The sequence below is a fragment of the Euprymna scolopes genome, chromosome 13, assembly GCF_053919585.1.
Source record: "Euprymna scolopes isolate OS-2025 chromosome 13, ASM5391958v1, whole genome shotgun sequence".
NCBI classification, from domain to species: Eukaryota; Metazoa; Mollusca; class Cephalopoda; order Sepiida; family Sepiolidae; genus Euprymna; species Euprymna scolopes.
Window position 1 is genome coordinate 2822879 of NC_136494.1, and position 10841 is coordinate 2833719.

General features: G+C 31.3%; 1 non-coding gene across 1 annotated transcript; it reads left to right on the forward strand.

The window, feature by feature from the left end:
* The first annotated feature begins 9842 nt into the window (after positions 1–9842).
* On the forward strand, positions 9843–9915 carry Trnar-acg (transfer RNA arginine (anticodon ACG)). The gene has a single exon. It is a non-coding gene; the product is annotated as a tRNA-Arg (tRNA).
* The last annotated feature ends 926 nt before the right edge of the window (positions 9916–10841 follow it).

Here is a 10841-nt window from a genome sequence, read left to right on the forward strand (position 1 = left end):
TTTTAGTCCTAACCAAACTCAACGTTGCTTAATTTCGCTGATCAACCGGTCAACGTGATTATGTCAACGTGATTATGTCAATGTGATTATGTCAACGTGATTATGCCGCGTAATATTGAAATGTACTAGAACGTATCAAGTTCACAAGCGATCCCCAGACGATTGTATCCCCTCCCTTTCGGTCGATATTGGGCATTTTCCTGAATTTTTGTCCGTTGCATATATTAGACGAACTCTGGGCCAGACGAGTCTATTTGGTCTTTTTCCTTTTCAGATGTCGCAGGTCTAATCCCAGTCACCATTCAATCTAGACCAAACATCAAGGTCTCATATATGATATGAAAAGAAACTGGAATCTTAGAGAGATATCAATCATATCAATTATTATAGGTGCCACAGGGCTTATGAAGAAGAACATGAAGTCCTACCTAACTAATATTCCTGGTGAACCAAGTGCAAATTAGATCCAGATAATTGCACTTAACGGAACAACGAGGATACTAAAAAGAGCTCTCGGTTGGTTTCAATAAAAAACAGATCAAGTTGGCAGCTGGTTTGGCTGCTCCATACTCAGCGTTATAATCTTCAAAGGAAGAAAATTAAAAAAAAAAGACTCGCGATATCTATTTAGAATCGAATTTGCTACCAAAGCAGTAACAGAAACTCGCAATTAAACGAGCAACAGAAGTTATTGTTGTTTTGGAAGACGGAGCATACTCTGTAGACTTTTGTATATTCGTGTTTATCGGCTGTTTTCAGCGGTTGGGAATCTGCACCAGGAAAGACACCATTTTAATCTTTGACCAAACTAACCTCACACTTCGACTTCCGCTATCAAGTAAGCTCATATCTTCGACCCCACACTTGTCAAACATTTTTATTGTACATTTATCACCTCTCATTAATTGAATAAACCTAATATTTATTAAAATAAAACGCATTTTAAATTATGTTTTTTTTAATTAATCTTACTTTTTAATTCATCTGCAATTTTTAGATAATTTCGGACTCTTATTCATTGTGTAAATATTTCAATTAATTCCTGTTAAAAAAATTATGTCATTTAATTGAGATTAGATCCGGTTTATTATTAATGCTCAAGATTTAACTCAGAATATTTGTTAAAAAAATGGTGGGAATATGTTTTTTATGCACAGTGTAACTATGATATTTGTTAAAAAAAAATGGCGGAAATTCGTTTGTAACATTTGCAATGTATGACTTCGTTTGAAGCCATAAAAATAGTCAAAATGCTACATATATGTTCTGTCTATTTTTTTACATTCTTTCATTTGTAATTCCATCTAATAATTCCTGAGTGTAATATTAAATCAGACAAGAATAATAGTCGTTTGCTTGGATTACAGTAAAGCACATTTCGCTTTATATATGTATATATATATATATATATATATATATATATATATATATATATATATATATATATATAAATATATATATATATATAAGGACAAGTACTTAATAAAACATGTTAAAACACTATGAAAAAGAGTTAAAAACATATTTAATTTTAAAAAGGAAACACTAGCAATAACAATAATAATAACAATAACAATAATAATAACAATAATAATAATAATAATAATAATAATAATAACAATAATAATAATAACAATAATAATAACAATAATAATAATAATAATAACAATAATAATAATAATAACAATAATAAAAATAATAACAATAATAATAACAATAATAATAATAACAATAATAACAATAATAATAATAATAACAATAATAATAATAATAATAACAATAATAATAATAACAATAATAACAATAATAATAATAATAACAATAATACTAATAATAATAATAATAACAATAATAATAATAACAATAATAACAATAATAACAATAATAATAATAACAATAATAATAATAATAACAATAATAATAATAATAACAATAGTAATAACAATAATAATAATAATAATAATAACAATAATAATAACAATAATAACAATAATAACAATAATAATAATAACAATAATAATAATAATAATAATAATAATAACAATAATAACAATAATAATAACAATAATAATAATAACAATAATAGCAATAATAATAATAATAACAATAATAATAATAATAATAACAATAATAATAATATTAATGAGAATAATAATAATAATAATAATAATAATAATAATAATAATAATAACAATATTAATGAGAATAATAATATTTCTCCTAACAGCCATCCTAACACTAACAACACTCGTTATCCCCTCCAAAACAGTCCTCGTGCAATCATTGTCCCGCCCTTTATTGAACACAATGAAAAAAATTAAAACTATTTCCCTAATACAAATCAGCAAATTAATATTAATTTCAGACCTCGAGCTTTTAATAAAATACATACACATATCGGCGCTACTTCAACATTAATTAAGAAAAGAATGCCAAATCACATTTCTTCTTTTAACAACCATAATTCTAATAATAACCAAGGAACTTCTCTAACCACTTTAATTAAACAACTTTATTCTAACCCTAACCCCTTTCTCAATCAAATGGATTATCCTAAAATGTTAAGTCTTATACTCCAGGCTCTAAGTCATGTCGCCTCTGCACAACCGAATAACTATAACTACTTCTCCTCAAAGTAGCAATATAATAAACTCTAAAAACAAACTGATCTCTTTCTGCAAACATAAGTCCATATTTAATTATGGTAAATTTGAAATTACAAAGCCATTATTTTAACCTTTCATATATATATATATATATATATATATATATATATATATATATATATATATATTAAGTAATGTGATTGATAATTTAAAATTTGAAAATCAAATTATAATTAAATTAAAAATCCGTTTCATAAGAAGGAACAACAACAAAATCAATTATCTGTACGATCGTTTCGGAAAACAATGATTTTTATTGTGGTAGACATCAAGTTACGTACAATAATTACATATAGTTTTTTTATAAGCAAGGTCTCCTCGTCAGCAAATTTTGAAGGGTTTTTATTAAATTTAAAAGACACCATAAATAAACCTAGGTTTATTTATAGTGTCTTTTAAATTTAAACCTAGGTTTATTTATAATTTTAAATTATCAATCACATTACTTAATATTGAATTAGCTCTAGGATATTTTCCTATCGAGCTTATTATATATCTAAATTACAACGAGCACTTTCTCTTTCCTGTATTTTAATTAAACTAGTAATTTCACTGTTACATTGAAATACACTCAGCTCTTTAGACTATTGTTCTAATCTCCTTTAAATTATACATATATATATATATATATATATATATATATATATATATTCTTCTCTATAACATTACCGTTTTTTCTACATAATTTCTAAATAGTTTATAACTTAATAATTTTTTTATTGTAATTCTTTATTTCTTCCTTGTTTGGCCGGTTTTTCATCTGCAATTTCCGTTTTAGCGTTTTAATATTCCTATCTATCAAATATATCAATCTACCTACACATTTATATCCTGCATGTATATTTACTTATACTTTACTATATGCATTTACTTACATACCTACTTACATACTTACATACTTATTTACTTACATATTTACTTGTTTTATCCGGAATTTGCAGATACCGGCCTTTCTCTCCCCATTACATTTTTTAAAACTTTTTATTTATTTATTTATTCATCTATTCACTTATTTCATTTGCCTTCCTTCAAAAACTCCTGCTGATAATTTAATTCTTCAATAATAATACTTTGTACATTTTAGTTGACCTTTTTTTGCTCAAAATTTTGGCGCCTTTAACGTCATCTTTTCTGGGTCACTTTGACATTGGTTTTTCTATTTTAAATTTATTACAATCACCATTCAACTTTTTCCCTCTCCCTTTTTCTTCTCTTCTTTAATCATTTTCCTTAATTCAGCCCTGCCTCAACAGTCGAGCTGTATATTCCTTCCATTCCTTTGTTTACGCATATTTTATCTTTCTTTTAATAATATATTGGAATTCTTTCCCTTTTCCTTGTACCTATTTGTGAATTATTCCACGGATTTTGGATTACTTTGGATCATCTTCCAATTGCGCGATTCCCTTGGATTTTACTTGTGCGAATTGAAATTTAACTAACTTTCTTGGATTCTGCATATTTGGATTTTACCGTCATTGGATATTTTACCCTTCATCAGACTATCCATTCACGTGAAGTCACTTTTTTATTAACCCTATTCCCTCTGCTTCACTTTTTGTTATCAAGTAAGATTATGACTTACTTGTAGTTTCATTTAATACTTTTGCAAGCAAAATCCGATCCCGCATTTTGCTAATTCCTACCCTCTGATAAGTAGGAAAGTATTTTTTCGAAACTCCGCGGATTAAGGGCCATCCACTTATTTAGTGCTTCCTTTTTAAAATTAAATATGTTTTTAACTCTTTTTAAAGTGTTTTTTTAACATGTTTTATTAACTACTTGCTCTTATTATTAGCTCTATCTCCTATTTGGTTTTATCGAGCTTTTACATCTGGTTGAGATTACTTTATAAATATTAACTCTTCAATATTGATAATAAAATTTATTCCATCTTGGATTATTTTGGTAAACTTAACTGTAATTCTTATCATATATATATATATATATATATATACTCCTATAAATTCGTTTTTCTTTTGTGTGTATTGATATTCATATTAAAAACTCTCTTTTCTATTAGTATTTCTTTGCTTTCACATCAAAATGTGACGCGAGGTCGTTTTTAAAGTGGGGTTAAAACAGCTCCCCGAAAAAAAGGGAAAAGGGGCACTCTAGTTGGGTCAGAAAATAGTAATTGTTCCTATATAGAGAGTTTCCCCTTCATTGACTGGGACAATTACCTTAGGTGCAGCATCTTCAGAACAGATACTACACTTTGATCCCGGCCCGAAGGCCAAGAACAACAGGGTATTTATTTTCTCCCCCACCGAGCAAATAAGGCACAAGGCTGATTTTTAATGTGAGGGGTATTTATTTGCTCCCCCACCGAGCAAATTAGGCACAAGGCCGATTTTTAATGTGAGGAGTGAAGGGGAAATGGGGACCAACTCCCCGGGGAGTAGGGGAGCTGGATAGTGACAATTGGTATGAAAAGTTTCTCCTACATTGACCAAGATCTTATATGTGGGGTTGCCCCCACATATGGTCTTTGCTTGCAGTATCTGGCGGAACAGATACTACGCTTTGATCCCGGCCCGAAGAACAGAAAAAAATGCAAGGTATTTATTTGCTCCCCCACCGAGCAAATTAGGCACAAGGCCGATTTTTAATGTGAGGAGTGAGGGGGGAATGGGGACGGTATTTATTTGCTCCCCCACCGATAAAATTACGCACAAGGCCTATTTTTAATGTGAGGTGTGAAGGGGAAATGGGGACCAACTCTCCGGGGAGTAGGGGAGCTGGATAGTGACAATTGGTATGAAGGGTTGTCCCTACATTGACCAAAATCTTATACGAGGGTTTCCCCCACATATGGTCTTTGCCTGCAGTATCTGGCGGAACAGATACTACACTTTGGTCCCGGCCTGAAGGTCACGAACAACAGAAAAAAGGCAAGCCTCCTTTCTATTTATTTAGAAAGAAAATACAATTTTCTTATATATCGGTTGTTGAATTGTATTCACTAGCAAAAGATCTGGCTAATTTGCATATTCTTTTAAACATTCATTTTAATTAATTCCCTATTAGTTGATTCGGTTTTCTAATAGGATAATGATCTTTTGTTAACTTTTATGTGTAATTATATTCATGCAGATATTCTACATGATTTATACTTGCATAATATTTGGGTAAAAAGTTTATAGTAAACACAAAATTGTTTCCATATATATTTATTTATACGTATAGATTTTGCCTACCAAACTCCTCTTAGAGTTTTTGCTCTACAGACATGAAAATTCATATATAAGTTATTTGAATCCATGCAAAACTTTATATTTGGATTTTAGCCCGAACAAATCGGTGCAAAAGTGTGAAAATTATAAAAGAATGAAATTTGCCAGGTGAAGGTCGAACGCCGTCATTGCGAATGCATAAAGTAGTAGCTATTGGTTATGTTTTAATTTTTTATCTTGCAGTAAACATGTTTTCATAGCCCAGTCATTGACGGCAGAGGAAAAATATAAATCGTTAGCTGAGCGTTTTGGTTTCGATTCTCGGTGTTGGTGCATGAGTCTGTTTGTTTTTTTATACTTTTTAAATCATTACTATATATTGCATCCAATCTATCTATTTATCTATCTATCTATCTATCTATCTATCTATATATATATATATATATATATATATATATATATAAAAGTTGTCTGTGTGTGTGACTTTCTGTTCGTGTATCTGTATACATTTTCCTTCGGAATAACTATATTAATTTGCAATCTACACACTCGAAATTTAATATACAAGGTACTGAAATTTGGGAAAATCTATGTGATCGGTTATCGGCCAGAAATGTGGCTGTTAAGGGGTCAAAATTCAACGATTTGACCTTTGAGCACTCTACCAAACTCCTCCGACAATTTGGGGTCTAAACACTTGAAATTTTAGATATAGGTTCCTTGGACAGGGATCTAACTTAATAACTCGATTTGAGCCCAAAGTAATAAATTTTAAGGGTCATAATAGGGGTCAACATTAAAAAAAAATGACCTTTTTTTTTGCTCAGTATACACCTCCAAACACCTGGGCAACGCCGGGCACCTATGCTAGTCTATCTATATATCTATAAAAGTGAAAATGTCTGTCTATCTGTTCTCTATGGTAATTAAGGAAGACTAATATACAGAAGGCACTACTTTACATATTACACTTTTTAATATATACATATGCACGTAACCTTATAAACTGTACATAGGGCCCGAACAAAGCCGGGCGGAACTGCTAGTATATATATATATATATAAGTGAACGTGTGTGTGTTTGTGTGTCTGTGTACATTTCCCTACGCAATAACTCTGTCAATTTTAAGTCTACAAACTCAAAATTTGATATACAGGGTACTGAGATTTGGGAAAATCTATGTGATTGGTTTTTGGCCAGAAATTTGACGGTTAAGGGGTCAAAGTTCAATTATTTGACTTTTGAGAACTCTACCAAATTCCTCCGACAATTTCGGGTCCAAACACTTGCATTTTTAGATATAGGTTTCGTGGAAAGGGATCTAACTTAATAACTTGATTTGAGCCTAAAGCAATAAATGTTCAGGGGTCATAATAGGGGGCAAAGTTAAAAAAAAAAATTTTCTTTTTTTTTTGCTCAACATACACCTCCAAACAGCCGGACAGCGCCGGGCTGAAATGCTAGTATATATATATATAAAAGTGCAATTGTCTATGTGTCTGTCTGTGTGTGTACATTTCCCTACCAAATTACTTTGGATTTGGGAAAATCTTTGTAAAGCTCAAAAGATTTTACCCTTACGGTCTCTAGCAAACTATTCTGCTAATTTTGGGTTCAAACATTTTGAAATTTTACATAAAGGGTAGTCAGACATGCAGCAAGCTGTTTTGGGCGGAAATTTGGCTGCCAAAAAGTAAAGTTGAAATAGTAGACCATTTGCAGACTCTACGCCAATTTTGGGTCTAAACACTTGAAATTTTGGATGTAAGTTACCTGGACATGAGTCAAATCTTTTAATATATACTGAACTGCTAGTATATATATATATATATATATATATATATATATATATATATATATATATATATATATATATATATATACAGAGTAACCTACTTTAAAGTAGTCCGATCACTCTAATGTTTCTCAAATCAATTTTTTTTCATATTAAACGGCCCACTTAAGAGTAGCCCGGCCTATCTAATCTTCTTTTAGACCAACTGACACCACAATAAAAAAAATGCAATTGTTTTTATTCCAGATAGCGCCATACGCCACACGCCACACGTCTCACAAATCACTGACACGAGTTCATGACATGTTTACGGAAGACAGAACAATGAGCAAAGGGTTATGGCCCCCACGTTCCCGGACTTGTCATCGTGTGATTTTTTATCTTTGGGGGATTTAAAACAAAAAGCTTGTGAAAATAATCCTCACAATCTAGACCAACAAAAGGAGAATATTATCAGCAGAATCAACAGAGAAGATCTACAGGCAGGATCTGCAAACGTTGTTAAACTTGTTCAGAAATGTAGATATGTCAATAGGGAGCACTTCCAGCATCTTTTTAAGTTTTTTTTAGTTAAACAATAAAAGAATGTTCCTCTTCTACATTTTTCTGGCCTACTTTGTTAATATATATATATATATATATATATATATATATATATATATATATATATATATATATATATATATATATATATATATCAGAGGAAACATAATTTAATTTAAATACCAAAAAACAAGAAATGGGCAGGTGAAATTATTAAAATTTCCTTAAGGCCTTATCGTCTGACCCTCTAAGAGGAAACGTCAGAATGATGAATTAAAAACTAAGAAACGAATGAGGGAAGAAGGGAATTTGGTTTCAGTTGGAAGAACAGTGAAGAAAAAAATAAATAAATAAAAGTAAAAAATTAAAAAATAAATAAAAATAAAAAAAAAATTATATCTCACTATTCAGGTGGTTTTAAATCAATGAATATCTCCAACTGATGTTTCAAAATCTTTTGTCTACACAGGCTAGGTCGAGAGTTGTTAATAACTAACGCCTCAATGATATTGAGATGATAGTTCGACCTCGCACTGTATAAAACAGAAAACCACCCATCGGAATATTGATCGGAACACCTATTTATACTCAACAGGTGATTACCAATGGCGGACTCATGAGCTTGGGAGTGCCCAGATGTTCTCGAAACCTGGTGTAGTCGAATATCCCAAGGGATATGTTGGGATATTCTCATTTCTAATCTTTGGGATGTTTTGCCAACGTAGTCAGCTCCACACTGACAAACAAATTTATAAACAACAGAATTCTTTTGAATGGTTGGCAAAACATCTTTACGAAAAGAAGAGAAAAAGGTTCGAGTTGTGTAAACTACTCTAAGCAAAGTAGCTGGAAAACAACGTTGAGTAGCAGAAGAAATCCTTTTAACAATATGAAGGCCAACTGGACCCAACCATGGTAATTTTAAATAAATGGGACAACGTGATGGACCAATACGTTTAACACTATTAAATGTAGTAATTTTACGTTCAATAGTAGATTTTAAATTTCTCCTTCCATTTTGCTGTACCAAAAATTTACCAAAAATGCATTGTTGGATTGTCAGGAATACCAGGGGCGTGACCAGAATGATGAAAACAAAGTTTCCGGACACAATTATTGTATAGTGTGGTTTTAAGTGAGGGTCGCATCATGCCACCTCACATCTTCGAATTCGACTTAAAAGTCAACACCAAAGTGTACCAGGAGATGCTGAAGAGTGTGGTGATCCTCTAGTGCAATTAGGTAGCCGCTTGCAGACTATTGGTGATGAAAGCCATGTTATTTAAGAGTGAGTGTACATAGATTGATTTAGAAGTGTATTTATTTGTTCATAACTTTCTTCATTTATTTATCCTAATAATTAATGTTTATATATATATATATATATATATATATATATATATATATATATATATATATATATATATATATACAAATAAAATTTTCGAACGGTTGCATCGAATGAAAAAATCATTTTTCCCCTGAAAGGTGTGAGTCCCTAGATTGTCCTTATCTATATGTGGTTCGTAACGCACAATGCCGACTCACACAAAAAGCTCAAAACAAGGGTTTTTGGTTAGTTTCGTGCAATTGTCGAAAAAGTTACTTGCCCTTGTCAACGGAATTTAGCACTGTCTGTAACATTTTTCGGCGTACGGACAGGACTTGTGGCGTAATGGAAAACGCGTCTGACTACGGATCAGAAGATTCCAGGTTCGAATCCTGGCAAGTTCGTAGTAATTTTAACTATCACGTGATGCGATGTTTACTTATGATCCTTATCGTTAGGATACTTTTGTTTTTCAGTGATTTTGTTTTTGGTTGTTTTTGTTTTCAGGTTATTTAATGCCGAATCTAGTAATTTTGAGGAATGGAGTATATATTTTTTTTAAAGTCAGATTCTATTTAACCCATAGTTGGGACCCTAACAGGTACTACCACTCCGGATCAGAGTAGACTTGGGAGCAATGAGAATTAAAGTGTGGCTCCACACTCCCCAGAGCCCGCAAGCTGGGGCCTCACCATCGGATATAGTTTTAGGTCATATCCAGGACCTTTGTGCATATGGGAATTTCCCATACTCAGAGTTCATAAGGTAAGCGTTGATGGTAAGACGTTTTTGAGTGTATTTGATGTTGAGTGTACTTGCTCCTGTGTTTGACTCGGCGTTGTGTGTGCCGACGCGGTGTAACCGCTAGTTATCAATATATATACAGTCCTGGTCAAAATCATAAGACCACTTAAGAAAGTAAGCGTTTACGCATATTATCGAATTTTTAATCAAACAAATAGTTGAAACCATTGCCAAAGGGCAAAATATGATGAAAAAAACTGAAATCTGCTTCATTCGAAACCTTAACCCTGATCTAATAATTATTTTCTAAAGAACAAACATTTTCACCTGGTCAAAATGATGAGACCACTGATAATTTATCTAACAAAAGGCAATTATAAATTACTAAAAAGGGTCTCAGTATTTAGTATAGCCTCCATTATTACGAATTACTTAAAAAAATTCTCTTCGGCATGCTTGCGACTAAGTTTTTTTATCAGTTGCGAAGGAATATTATCCCATGTACTGAAAACTGAATCAGAAAGTTCCTTTATCGAATCATACTGGGTTCCATCCTTGAACACTTCTTTTGCCATTCATCCCCAAA